Raw genomic sequence first — 15,508 nt, forward strand, 5'->3', positions numbered from 1 at the left:
TACTAAAAGTTTTTCCTATTTCTCACTGTAACTCTGTTTTATATATACTGGAAAGAGCACTATGGGGACAAGTCTATGCTGTCATTCAGATGGCCTGGCTGACTTGTTAGTCTCTTACATTTCTGGATTTTGTGATTTTATCTACAGGCACTCTCTGTAGCAACTCACCATTAATCATGGGAATTTTAAGTGCAGACACATTAGAGATGACAAACCAAGATTAAAGATGCATGATAAATGTGGTTTTTAAAAAAAACCTCTTCTGCTTAATTTTTCATATTTATCCATCAAAAATTGCACCTCTGGTAATGAATACTTAGGCTTAAGATTCTCTCTCTCTCTTTTTTTTTTTTAAAGAGAGTAATCCATCTTGTGGAGTGATATCTGTGAAACAACTTAAGAACTGTTGCCTGTGAGGGAGTGGGACATAAAAAACAGTTTCCACACCAAAAAAAAAAAAAAAAAAGTAGAGACTGTTCAAATCCCATCTCATTTCTACCCTTTGGTGCTGGTCAATAAACTTGGTACCAGTTATAAACAAAACATTCCATTCAACATTATGTCAACCTTCAATGAAAAGGTTATCCATCACTGTACATTAATGTTCTGAGCACCTGTAAAATCTGATGTGCGTTCTTTTAGGCCCTTTTCTTCAACTTTGTGTCTGTCAGAGATACCCCCCACCATATATATATTATTTATGTTGGGAGTAGCTTTCTAAATGTCACCCAAATGAATTAGTATCACGCTGAGCCTCAGAGTTAAGAGAGTCGCCATGTGCATTTATGTGTTTTCTCTCCCTGAATACTGACACATTTATATCCTTTCCCCGTCTGCTCTGACTTTGGCAGGGATGCATAGTACAAGCAGTTTATTTTACTATGACATGGTGACAAAATAGAACTTTATTTATGTGAAGCTGGTTAAAAATGCCCTGGCCAAAAAATATGACACCAGTTAAAGAAATCTAATAAAACCTCTTGTAGAAATGGTGTAAAGTATAGAGTTTTATTTGGAACTTAATGAGGTTAGTAATGCATACTGTACCTTACTGTGTCTACCAAATAACATCAGGATAATGTTGCCAAATGTTGTTTTTCTTTTTTTCCAAAGCAGCCCAATCTCTGTTTAGTCAGCCATTTTTAACCCCCTAGCATTCCCTCATTCATTTATTCACTCTTTTAACAGACTATCTCATATCTACTTCATGCAGCTAGAAATAAATTTTGTTAGTTTTTAGGTATATGGAACCTCAAAACATTTTTGTCAATATTTATGAGTCCCCTAAAGGTCTCAGTGGAAGCAACTCATTAATCACAGGAATATCCATCAAAGCTGAAAGGAAAATAAAAAACCTGAAATTTGGTTTCATGAAGCTTCTGTGTTGAATGCCTTATAATCTAACAATTATTTTCTAGAATGACAAAACAGATATCTTCAGTTTCTAGAATGACAAAACAGATATCTTCAGTTATATATTATGTCATGTGGCTTGGCCATAGTGACATAAGAAGCGTGTATAAATAACACCAAAAATAAAAGGTCACGATTCTTAAGCACCCTCAAGTTTATGTCTCCGATGGGTACCAACAGAAATGAAGTAAGAGTTTTTCATCCAAATTTGCATTGTTTTTCAAAGGCACTACAGTGAAAGGCTGAATGCATATTTAAATGATGCTGTCTGCTGCTCAAAGCATTTCTGACCCTTGCCTTTGAAATGGCCCTCAGAGAGCCTCTGTAGATCACAAAAGAAAGTCTATCTCATTGCTTTTGAGACACAGGACACTTTTCCATGGTCACCATTCCTCTCCTCTTCTTTCTTATCTTACTTCTGGCTTCCCTCTCACCCCTGGGCCCCCTATGCCAGCAAAGATCCAGAAAGTCAAGGAAGGGGCATTATAAGACTGAAGAGGCTCTAGGGAGCAAGAGGTTCCTTCCTTGCACCAAGATGCCTATGGATAGTGTTCAAAGCTGGTGCCAGGGGGAAACCAGTTGAACTTGGGCTGGAACCCTGAGTTCCTGTCTGGGTTCACTCACTAACATGTATGTGACCATGGATAAAGGAATTCACCTCTCTGAATTTTAATCTCCTCACCTATAACTTAAGTTGGTTGGGTGTGGGATTGGGTACTGCAGGTGATCTCAATCCATCCTTCCTGCTCCACACCTCTAAGACCTGACAGTTCCCTCTCCGGGCAAGTACCAACAGTCAGAAAGAATCTTCCATCAACCACAACTAAAATGACATAAAACCCCCAAATTTGAGAAGCCAATCACATCGCCTGAAAAAATTTAACTTTGGAATTTCAAATGCAACTGCCAGTATAAATATCACATTAAAACAGCAATACATAATATATATTATATATAATATCACTATATTACATGAATATAGTGATATTCATTTATATCAAAGCTTGCTGATGTTTCATTTATATATATTTATATATTATATATTTATTTATATACTTATATATATATTTACTTATATATTCTGGGTAACTCTAAGCAAAAGTGTAACCTTTCCACTGGAAGTGATAAAATAGTGTTGATTAACCTGAACATATATAACATAAGACATGACTGGGTTATATGGTAGCAGAGAACAAAGGAAGAATGTCTTCAGAAATTAAGGCTCATTTTCTACTCAGCCATTAGGCTTTTATTATATACATAAACAGCTATTGAGGATCATTCAAGTAGGCCATTTTCAGGTGTGTTTGCCCAGATAGCCAAATTATTAAAATACCTCCATCATCCCACGTTGCCTAACTTCCTGTGTGCTATATGGCACAAACAAATAACCATGCCCACCCAGATCTCTAGGACAGACAATATTCACTCAGTAACATGGACAACTACAGTTCCAGTAACATTCAATTTTATATTTTGTCTTGTAGTCAGTGTACAAATTTTCTTCACATGATGAAAAGAAATGGGAGTATGAACAAAGTTTAAAATTGAAAAACCATTTAATAAAGTATCCTTTTGGGAATATCAAAGATTAAACTATTTTGAAGTCTTCCTTCAGGTATGTTTTGTTATATCCTTTACATAAAGAATACCAAGCACTAGTCCAGAGGCAAGCTTCCTGACATCACAGAGATCTTAAGAGTTATTAACTGTGTCTTATGGTATTGAGGCTTGACCCAGATATAGGAGACTGGCAATCTACCCCCACATAACACTGTCAGATTCAGACATGCACATGTACAGACACATACACACACATGCAACAGAGCCAAAGGGAAGAGGACACTGAGTGAGGCTACCTGGTTTTCAAGAGCCTCCGAGGCTACCATACAGATGAATCAGAACAGAGTGGACATAGCCAAACCATGCAAAAGAAGCCCCTAGAAACAAGATCATGTTCCAAAACTTTTTTTTCAACCTGCTTCTTTTTATATTGGCATATTTCTTCTGTCCTGTTTGTTTAAACTGTCTTGCTAAACTGTGCATATTGACCCCACAAATTCTTGGCTTTTAGTTGCCCAGTAAATAAATGATTCTACCAAACACAAACATGGAGTGAGGAAAACCCTTACCTGTGCTTCTTGTGGTTGCCCTATCAATTGAAAATGTCTTATGAGGGAGTCCAGAGTGTGTGCCAGAAATTCAAGGTTTTGTTTTGCTTTCAGTGGGTATTGCTGCCACAACAAAGGTCCCCCACTTTTCCATGGTACACTGACTGAGGGCAGCTGACCCAATGCTTCCTCTTCCAACTACACACCACTCTTCTCCCTTCCTTCCCTCTACCAGAAACCTCTGATGGAGGGAAGGCCAGTACAGTTGATTGGCTTGACTGCCAGATTCCAAGCCCTTTGTATCAGATACTACTCACTCAAGTCAGGACATTCTCCTCTCCACTGTTTCTAAAAACAAATCTCAAGAACTGTCTTTAAACATTCTAGTCCCCTGTAATCCCCCACTGACTGCAAGTGAAGGAGGTGATGCTTCATCTGCTTTAATAACCTGAGAAATAAAGTCTCCAAACCTGGGCATGGGCAGTCTTTGCCTGTGTTTCTGAAGGCCTCGGGGTCTGGTGCAGTAAACTCTCCAAAAGGCAAAGAGATGGAGAATAAAAGGCATATGCCACCAACTGATCTGAAACACCTATAGAAAAAAAAAAAGGAAGGAAGGACAACCCAATTTTTTGTTCATTTTCATCTTTAGATCTTGGTTTGAATTTTCTGAATCTAGATTCTACAATTTAGACCACAATTCCTCAGTGAAGTGCCAGCGGAAAAACCAATACATGATGGATGTTCCAGCACCTAATTAGTAATAATATAATCAGTGACCAAGAAGCAGTCTGAATATCCATCCTCTCCTGGAATAGTAAGACAAGAGAAAAAGCAGCGCACAGGAGAAAAGACCATTGAACTCAGAGCCAGAAGAAATGGGCTGGAATCCTTCTACCACTTACTGCTCATAAAATGTCAAGGAGATCATTTAACTTCTTTGGCCGTTAGGTCCTTATCTGTCCGGTTAGGACAAGAATACTCTCCCTGCTTCCCTGCAGGACCATCTAAGCATCATACGAGATGAAGTATGTGTGAAACCCATAAAAATTTAAAACAGAGAGGCTGATTCGTGTGGCTTTTTTGTTTTTAAAGGGTGATTGACTGATTGATTTGAGAGAGAGAGAGAGAGAGAGAAAATGTGCTCCTAAGTAATGGCAAGGGCACAGGAGGAGGGAAGGTAGTCTCAAGTAGACTGCACTGAGCACAGAGCCCCATGTGCGGCTCGATCTCATGACTGAGGAGATCATGACCTGAGCCAAGACGAAGAGCCAGATGCTTAATCAACTGAACCACCCAGGTTCCCCCCCCCCACTTTTTTTTTTTAAATTTAGAAGAAAAAATTGGAAACTAATAATTTATTTCAAAATATGGGTAGGTGTTTTTATGACCATAATCTATTTTCACTGGCCAATTTATGTCATTCCCATTTTTAAACTTTTGAATCCTGTTCCTATCTAATTATACCTTGTTCATTTTGGTAATTTGACCTCTTAATCACATACAGACATGTGCTTGTGACTGACAAAGTTCTCTGGAATATCTCATAGAACACTGGAGAAGAAACCAGGATTGAGACAATTTGCTTTCATCAAACATTTTATGTTTGGGCTTAGTGATGAGGAGTGGAGAGAGAAGTGGAGAGAAAGTAGTTAATGCTAGATAAATTCCTATGTCTTTCAAATCATCATAATAATTATTTTTATTTCTCAAGAGTGCCTTTTTGGGTGGGGATATAAATTTTCTATCTTTTAACACAGACTCTGTGCTGATGCCATTCTCTTACCATCTGTTTTCTTTTGTACTCAATCCTTGTTGCCCCAACCTGCACCTCAGACCTTTCCATCCCTCCCTTCCCTGATCCATTCTCCTTGAAGATGGCCTTACCATTATTCTCTGGTTTCTCTTTGGCCAGTACCTTTATAGCAAATCTGTCTTGAGTGAGAAATGTAAAGCCATGGGCTGTAGTTATACGTATGCACAGCCCTGCTCAGCAGCACCAAACACAGTTATGGCCAAAATAAGCAAGAAAGTCCGTGGGAACACCTATCTAAACAGCAGTGGTGATTCCACTCTCCAAGCCACCCGAGCAGAGAGGCACTCTCATTCTATGTAACTCCTGCTCTTTGCCAGTAATCAGAAAAAAGGAAGGTTCACACAGTATAGAACACAACACCTAACTGCTCATATGGAATTCTGACAGCAATAACACTGTCATCACTGTACTAGTTTTTAAACTAATCACAATATGTTAAGGGGAGGAGGTTTAAAATGATGGCTCTTAAACTTTCATGTACAGAATTACCTGAGTGAGCTCATAAAAAGCTACCCCCGGGGAATCTGATTCTGAAGGTCTGGGGTAAAACCTGGGAATCTATAGATTTAGCAAGCCTTCTCCAGGTGTTTCTGCTAAGGAAAGTCTAAGGGCCACACTTTGGAAAACACTGCTTTGTGGCTTTGCTGTGAAAGTGGGCACTACTATACAAGGTCTGGAAGATCTTCCAGGATCGGCTGGTTCTAAGAGAGTCACTTTGGCTTCAGGCCTGGTGCTTGTCCCACAAGCTCATATGCCATATCCCTTCCTGCCAACTGTGATCCGCTGCTGGTGAGGAGTACATGACAGCTTACCAGTTGACACCTAAAGCGACAGCTTGTGTAGGGAGAGAGCCATGGAAATATAGGCCCTTTCAGAGTGATGAAAGTGCCCAACAAGTGCCTTTTGCGCACGAATGCTGTGCCAAAAGTGGACAGGTACAATACCTCCCTAGAGTTGAAGAGATAAATATTCCCTGAACTCTGAATAGACCAGATGCCAAAACAGTTGTGAGAGCTATTTCTAGGACAGACGTGTTCCCTCCTTTCTGTATGTCTCACAACATACTTTCCATTGAAACAATGATGGAAGGAGAATTGAGCTTCAGGCCAGTGTACAAGTGATGCCATCACTCAGAAGTATTTCAACTCCGGGGGAGCCTTGGTGGCTCAGTCAGTTAAGCGTCTGACTCTTGATTTTGGCTCAGGTCATGATCTCAGGGTCATAAGATGGAGCCCCGCATCAGTTTCCGTGCTCAGCAGGGAGTCTGCTTGAGATTCTCTCTCTCACTCTCCTTCTGCCCTCCCCGCACTCACACATGCTCTCTCCATGTCAAATAAATAAATAAAAGTTTTATTTGTTTATTTTGGCCAATTTATGTCATTCCCACTTTTTATATTTGAAGATTTTATTCACAGATATTTATATTTAAAGATCTTATTTATTTATTCTCTCTCTCCAAAATAAATAGAGATAGAGAGCACAAGCAGGGGGAGCAGTAGAGGGAGAGGGAGAAGCGGGCTCCCCACTGATCAGGCAGCCTGATGCAGGGCTTGATCCTAGGACCCTGGGATCATGGCCTGAGCCAAAGGCAGATGCTTTATTGACTGAGCCACCCAGGCACCCCTCAAAAAGAAATATTTCAACTTCCATCTCCACAGTCCCTGTCTGAGAGCTCCTCATCTTTTGTTTGAACTGCAGTAGCTTTCAAGGTGGCTTACTGCCTCATCTCTCTTATTCCACTCATCCTTTCTCTAGCCTGTTAGCAAAATTACTTTTCTCACATATAAATTGTTTATTAGTGTCAATATATTTGTTTCTGTCTACTAGACTCCATGCTATTCCCTAGCATAATGTTTTTAAAACACAATAAAATAGCATCAAATTTAATTCACTAGCTGAAATATCTGGAAAATAATTTTAAAAAGTAGTAATAGTGTTTTATCTGGAAAAGAATCTAGAAATTATTCCCCAGTTTGATGAAGATAACACTCTGATATGTACCATTCAGCCTCTCTTGCTTCTAAGGATAACAGTGTATTTTAGGAGTTAAACATACCAAATACAATCAAATTTGTCTGTAATAATTTATCGTTTTACTACTTTCCTTGATTCTAGAATTTGGGGTGGAGGTAGTAGATATGTTGTTTTGACTGAGCCAGAAATTTTCTTTTTGGTAGTGGGGCAGAACTATTAATACGAATAGCAGTAATTTTAGTTTTTGGCAGAAAAATTATTGTGAGATCTGAGTTGGCAGCCTTCAAGTTTTTATTTTATTATTCCATACTTTTTTTGAGTTATTTAAGAGGTTAAAAGAAAGTCAAAATGTTCCAGAAATATTTTCCACTTTCTTTTGGTTACAAAATAGGCCCCCCTTTCCATCAAAGGTTAGTACATATCCCCTCATAGTATATTAAAGTGGTTAAAGAAACTAGAAGTGAAAAAGCCATTAAGCTTATTCTATTTTAAAAATTTCCCCCCTTTTCCTGTTTCATTCCCCAAAGTCATGAAAATGCTGCTTAAATCGTGTGAACAGAGGGTATAAAATGGCCCTCCCCAGATTATGGTGATTCTAAACAGTATGCTAGTGAAGAAGGTATTTGTGGCTGACAGAGTAATGGGAAAATTTACATCTTAAAGTAATAGATTATTCATGCAGGGACCATAGTAGCTCCATCTTCCTTCAGTACAGAGATATAGAAGACCACGCATGGGGTTGTGATAAAAATAGACAGCTGAATCATTGTGTAAGATCACACAGGCCATTCTACCTGTATTCTGCATCCTGTTGGTAGAAGGCATGCTTTGACTCTTAGTTAATGGAAAATGAGGCTGCTACAGCCTTTAACCCTGCCTGCAAAATGAGCTGCCAAAGATGCAGAGAAGTGTATCTACCCTCATTGCAAGCCAAGCCAGGCTTGTTCCAACTTCACAAGCCCACTCAAAGAGTGCCAGGAGCCCCTGGTGATCCCTTGTTACAGGCTGCAACCCAAAGAGGCCACAGATGGAACATTATTGTATTCTGTCTGTGAAGAAAGTGGCTAACCAACTAAAGTGGAGGGACACTCAAAAGGCTTGGTGAATAATGGCTTCTCCTGTCTAGTAGGTTTCAGAATTCTTGCATTCAAAGTTCCACGATATTCTTCTCCATCTCTCCCTTGAAGCCTCTTTTTGAAATTTTACTTTCGCTATATTTGCAAAGGCTACTTAGTGCTTTCATTTCTCAGGGCTTCTTACACACATATATGATTTCCTAGTCTAAATCCATGAAAAACCAAAATGGGTAAATATATTTTTAAACGAATATAGTTTTATTGCTTTCTCATAAATACTAATTATCATGGACTCAAACCAAATAGCAATAAAATGTTTCTAAGTATATGCATCGTAATTTGTGAATCAATAGCTTGTTTATAATCAGCATATTGGGTATATGCCAATGCAGATGAAATGCTTGGCAACCTTTCCATGTAGCAAGTTCTCTATATTTGTATTACTTCATTTGCTCAGCAACCCTTTCTGTATGGAGTCTACAAAGTGGATCCCTCATGCATGTTCACAAATTCTTAATTTAATGGGGTCCACATAACCATTCTCTGGGCGAGAGCCATCACAGAATGCCTCCTTCAAGTGTTAATCTTGAGGGTGGAACAGTCAAGCCCTGGAATCAGGAGTGGCTTTGTAGCCACATTAGAAACTTGGTTTGCAGGCTTTGAACAAGTTACTTACATCCATGGGAAGCAGTTTCCTCAGTTATAAAACAGGAAGAATAATCCTGGGAATAACACACTAATGTGAGTTAAGCTCTTAAAGATCCTCTCGTGAGAGGTGCAGTAAAAGGACAAAGTAATATTATTGGTACCTTGTCAACACTCAAACAATACACTTAGGTATTAAGAAAAAGGGAATATAAATAAAAGTAGAATCAGTGCCTGCAGTATAATCACATAATCCCACTCAGGGTGCTCACCCACAAGTATAATTTAATTACACATTTCAAAATGAATATTAAACATGAGCATATCTATTAAAGCTTTATTATATCAGAATTATAAATTTGCTTGTGATAGGAAGGGTAAGGATTTTTTGTCTCATCAGTTTAGTTCTTTTTTTTTTTTTTTTTTTTTTAAGGTTTTATTTACTTATTCATGACAGACACACAGAGAGGGAGAGACACAGGTAGAGGGAGAAGCAGGCTCCATGCAGGGAGCCTGAAGTGGGACTCAATCCCGGGTCTCCAGGATCACACCCCGGGCTGAAGATGGCGCTAAACCTCTGGGCCACCAGGGCTGCCCCAGTTTAGTTCTTATTTGTCTTATTAGTTTAGTTTGTTTTTTCTATCCATGTGGATGTTTCCGTAACTTGAGAAAAGGCTTTTCTAAGTTACTTAGAGGAATGAATAATCCTGGTTGGGCTCTGACTTTGTCTTCCAATTATCTATTCCACATTCAATTTTAAATGTTTGTGGTTACTTTCAAAGGATATGGATCAATGCTAGCAGGTACACTGATTTCATTGTTTTTGCAAATATTTGTTAGCTTTGCTTCCCTTCTGGAACTCCCAGAATTGATCACACTGAAGGTAAACTGTAAATGCTACCTTTTGATCCTGTCCTATGGAACAGAATTATGCTTTAACCAAAGGACATCATCTTTCATATCACAATCACCACAACTTTCCACATAAACATCATAAATTCACAATTCTACAGTTAGTGTTCATCTTTTCCGCTCCACTAACTTTAAAATTTAAGCTATGTTCTCTTTTTTTATTTGAGAGCGAGAGTGAGCGAAAGAAAGAGAATGAGCAGGAGGAGAGGAGAGGGAAAAACAGACTCCCCACTGAGCAGGGAGCTCAATGCAGAGCTCCATCCCAGGACCCTGAGATCATGACCTAAGCTGAAGGAAGGCACTTAGCCAACTGAGCCACCCAGGTGTCCTAAGCTACATTCTTTTTAAAAATAAATTTCCTCTCAACTAGATCAGTGTATCTTTATTATGATTTTTGATAGTTAAAAATTCAGATTTCTATTATTTTTAAGGATTGTCAATAGGCATTTAAATTTCTCAATTTTTAACAAAAGACAAAGAACATGAAGTAGTGATATTTACAGAATATTTTATAACCTCTAACATTCCAGTATTTAAATAATCTCATTTTGGTTTGGGTATAAAAATACTCACAAACTATATATAGACATACTTTCCAAATAAGAACTATAGCATTCCTATTTATCCCTATCAGAAATAAAAGTAGAATATTCTGGATCAAGTCTAATATTTCCTGGAGTGCACTAGACCAGAAATAGTTTCCTTCTGGGTTTATTCCCCAACTGTCACTCTGACAGAATCTTATCAAATAATGACAAATACTTTTCATATTCTTATGAAAATATTATATTTTAATACGTGAAAATATATTTTCAGATGATATTTAAAAATAAAAAGAAATCACAATCTATAAGAAAGCCCTAACCATCTGAAAACATTTGTAAATATACTTTTGCCTTGGGATAAGAAATACATAGAACATAAGAAAGTGGATGGCTCAGAGATGTCACAGTCATGAGGAACAGTCAAATCTCTGTTCTCAAGGTGGCTTCTCTCCTCCCTCTGCCCTTCTGCTTCATCTACTACTGCAAAGAAACATGTCAAGGAAGTGGCCAAAAAAAGGGGGGGAAGAGGTTGCCCATCAACACAGTGATCTATGACTTCGCAGACATTCTGACAACTTCTCACTATTTCTACCCAGAGAATGGACCTCTAAGCCCTGTGAAGGCAAATTAGAGGAAATTTCTGAGTTGATTAAAGAAATTATGTAAGAGGTTTTTTTCTGCTTAACTGGGATGAGCCCTTTTATGTCCTGGAGTGGATTCAGCAGAGCCTGGCCTAATGTCTCAATTGATCAATAGATCAGTATCAAGATCTTTTCAATTCCTTGCTTTCCTTATAGGAAACGTTACTGTTTCTCTTCTTTTCTACACACTCTATGCACACTCCTTAGCGTTTTGCTCCTCCAACATTTACACTAACTATTGTCATCTGCCCTGACCTGAGCATGAATTCTTGAAATCCATACAAATCACAAAATTTGTAGGCTGTAGATATATGTATATCACCACTCACTTGAGGGTCAGTTACATTTTTGTCCTTCATGATCTAACTAACCTTTCTCTGAAACGAAGAGAACTAGACTTTTGTCTCCTTTGTGATTCTCCCACATTTCTGCAAGTGAACATTTTCTTTGTTTTTATCTGATGTTCCCTCAGATGATAAGTGTCAGGAGGGCAGGGATCTTGTCTATGTCATCTCTACTCAACACCAAACAACTGTCTTAAACACCCACTGGCACCTTGTAAACACTGTTTGATAAGACTAATAGGAATTTTATTTGAAATATATATACTCATTTGGTCTGAAAATGCTGAGATTTTAAATATCCATTAAATATAGTGAAAGGGACTATAAGGGAAAGGAGGGAACCTGAGTGGGGAAAAATTAGGGAGTTAGACAAACCATGAGAGACTCCAACTCTGGGAAACAAACAAAGGGTTCCAGAAGGGGAGGAAGGTAGGGGATGAGGTAATTGGGTGACAGGCACTAAGGAGAGCACTCGATGGAATGAGCACTGGGTTTTATACTATATGTGGGCAAATTACATTTAAATGAAATATTAAAATAAATAAATACAATGAAAAAACTGATAGTTACTGATAGCAACTGAAAAAAAATATCTATTATTATAAACAACCTCTCCCTACACACAAAGGGAGAGTTGCCGTGCTTATTACTAAGCAGGCAACTATCCTTCCTCTAAAAAGGTATCTCATACTATGAGTGTCTATTTATGCCTTTGAAAAGGATATAGTAACAAGTTTCTGCTTTCCTAATGACATAGAAATTAAATATCTACTGTATCCAGCAGCAACAATATGCATTGGGTGATGGACATTGGAAATATAATGATGAGGACGGACAGCCATTGCTTCTGCCCAGCTTGCAGTTGGAATGGGTAGGACAGGCATTTGCACCATAGGGTATATGTTATGTGTTTATATTATGTGAGTGTGTGTGTGGCATAGTCCTTAATTATGTCAAGCATGAGAAAGACATCTATCAAATGGTCACTCAAACAAGTGCTATCAAGGAAGGGACATTGTCCTATGAGCACTCTGAGTTGGCAGCTTTGACCCAAGCTAGAAGGCTAAGGAACTTCTCCAAAAATGTGTAAGCAGCTAAGAAGACAAATTAAGGAGGGAAGAGCATTCACAGCTGAGGGAAGAGTGTATAGAAAAGCTCTGTAGCAGGAGGGAGCTTGGCAAGCACCAGGGCCTGAGAGAAGGCCAGGGAGGAATAATTTCTTAACATGAGGTAAAGTGAAAATGTTTCTGAAGGCAAAAAAGGTCAAGCAAACTTTGAAGCCACTTCTTCTGCTCTTCGTCCATATGCAACCTGATTCTTTTCCCTCACAGCCCTTCTCTAGCCCTGAAGCACAGCTAAGCCCCCAGTCTGAGGTGGGAGGTCCTGCTGATTGACAAGCAATCACTGGTGAGACACAGTCAGTCATTCCTGACGAACCCAGGTTATTATTAAATGTAGTGGAGCAGTGAATTCAATGGTTAGAAACGGAACAGAGAGCGTCTGAGAAACACGGTGAGGCGGCCTTGAGGAAAACCACCTCCATGGAACAGGAAGTCTTTTCTCTTTTCAGAGCACCATCCATCATGCTGGGGGAAACGGCGGGAAGGTAACCTACTACTTCTTAATAGGCTTCTGCACAGAGAGTGGCTTTGAAGCCGCAGCTGCCCACAGTAAATTTCACTGACCCTTAGAGCCTTTCCCCAAGTTTTCCAACTGTTTTGTCTCCTGAGCTGCAGCCCCGTGTTGGCTCCAAGTCACAGCACCTGACAAAACTAAGGAGCCTCCGCTGTAGGAGAATGGAAAGTGTTCAGCGATGTTGTCTTTTCTGTGCTACCCCAACAGTGAGACATGATGCCATCCCATCTGGCCATAAAGTGTATTCTTTCCCAGGGAGAAGAAACCCAGCAAGGGATTTTATTTTAGGGTCTGGCATTTTACTGTACATCTATCAAAGGAAATACAGTGAAATACAACCCAATCCCAAGATAATGCAGCCAAGGGGTCAAGTCTTCTCAATAAAGCAGAATTAAGAAGTTTAATGAGAACAAAGCTCTTTAGAGTTCATTTGGACTTGTTTTTTTTTTTTTTTTTTAATTATGAAGTTGCAGAGACATAAAAATCAAAGGATGGTTTCAGAAAAAACTGGTGTGGAAAATAAGAGTAAATCTGAAATTTCAGCTCTTTCCTCTACTGAATAATTTTCATAACAGTTCCAATTAAAGTTTAAAGTTTGGGCAATATGATTCTTGTGTGCAAAACAGGCAAATTAATTAGAAATAAATGCAGCCTTTGATGCCCAAACTTGATGTTCTAGGCCCTTGCTAATCGAGCTTCTGTGCTGAACTGCTTTTTCAGGATGGGAATAGTTGTGTTCAGCTCTTACTATCTTATAATATAATCTAGTTCCCACTGTGGGCTGTAGAAGGCCCCTGTGAGGCTGTACCCCACTGTTCATCTGCTTGACACTTGGGGGCCTAAAATCACACTCTTGTTTTAATTATCATCAATTGAACTAAGTAGTAGGGACCAGGGAAGCCCTAGACACATACTTTTATACTTTGATTCTTCCATCCCAAGCAGGCTACAGAGGCAGATGCAAGCAGGAGGGTTTGGGTGGTACAAGTTTTTTTTTTTTTTTAAGATTTTATTTATTTATTCATGATAGACAGAGAGACAGAGAGAGGCAGAGACAGAGGCAGAGGGAGAAGCAGGCTCCATGCAGGGAGCTCGACGCGGGTCTCGATCCCGGGACTCCAGAACTGCACCCTGAGCCAAAGGCAGGCGCCAAACCGCTGAGCCACCCAGGGATTCCCGGGGGGTACAAGTTTTAAGTCATGTTCTCACTGGTGAAATGCTTCTCAGGTGTTTCCTCAGGACAGAGGAAAAACAGTAGCTGGCGGAGGGTGGGGGCTGCAGTGGGCAGGCAAGGTTCTGGATTCCATTGTCTCTGATTACCTTGAGCAAAGATCCACCTAAATTCCTATAAAGTCATACAATTGAGCATTTACTTAATGAAGCCATTTCCTTTGGTTTATCACTGTTCTTAGTCATGAAAATCTCAGAAGGATTAAAAAAATGTATCAATGATTTTTTTTTTACTTTGAAGAAAAATTCTTAAAATATAGCTATCAGTAGGATTGTAACCATCATCATAATAATGATTATCAGTGACTGTCAGTAGCGCAAAGATAATATATCAAACACTTCACATTTTCTCTCCTTGAGGTAAGAAGCCCTATGTTGTTCAAGATGGCATGAACAGAGCAAGTGCTCAAGAAACATTTGCTGATGGAATCATGAATAAAAGGATGAGCATAAGAGCATAATTCACTAACAAGCATAAGAGTTACTGAGTCAAGATCATGACATGGCATGTAAATACCTTTAGGTCAACTTCAAAGTAAAGGACATACCCAATTAATTTTATATTCAATTACTAGTATAATAAATCCAACTAATTATACATTAATATGAACCAGTAATATCAGGGAATTAAGCCAACAATTACTAGTAATGACTAAAGCATTACTCCACCATTACTAATTAGCACTCTATCTCCACAGGCTGAGTCAAAAGTAAAATAACAAATCAGTTTAGCATAAAGAAAGAACCAGATGTACATAGATCCTAAGCACTAACATGAAGTTCTAGAGATTCAAGACAGATGCCACTCCATGCCATGTAGATTGAGCCATGTGAAATTGCTGTTTTGTTAAAAACATCATCAGATTCATATGGCTCAACCTAATATTTCCATGTAGGTATCCCTGTATTGAACTAAAAGTAAAGGTAATGCATTAGAATGGGTTAGGCTGGGCAGCCTAGATGGCTTAGCGGTTTAGCGCCACCTTCCGCCCAGGGCCTGATCCTGGAGTCCTGGAATCCAGTCCCACATCAGGCTCCCTGCATGGAGCCTGCTTCTCCCTCTGCCTGTGTCTCTGCCTCTCTCTCTCTCTCTCTGTGTCTCTCTGAATAAATAAATAAATAATCTTAAAAAAAAGAATAGGTTAGACGTATTGCTAATATATCACTCT

At 39.0% G+C, this 15,508-nt stretch overlaps 1 protein-coding gene across 10 annotated transcripts in view; it reads right to left on the minus strand.

Annotated features, from left to right (window-relative positions):
- The window catches only part of SLC25A21 (solute carrier family 25 member 21), a 470,013-nt gene that overhangs the window by 264,854 nt on the left and 189,651 nt on the right, over positions 1-15,508 (minus strand). The window lies entirely within an intron of this gene.

Source organism: Canis lupus, chromosome 8 (assembly GCF_003254725.2).
Source record: "Canis lupus dingo isolate Sandy chromosome 8, ASM325472v2, whole genome shotgun sequence".
NCBI lineage: Eukaryota > Metazoa > Chordata > Mammalia > Carnivora > Canidae > Canis > Canis lupus.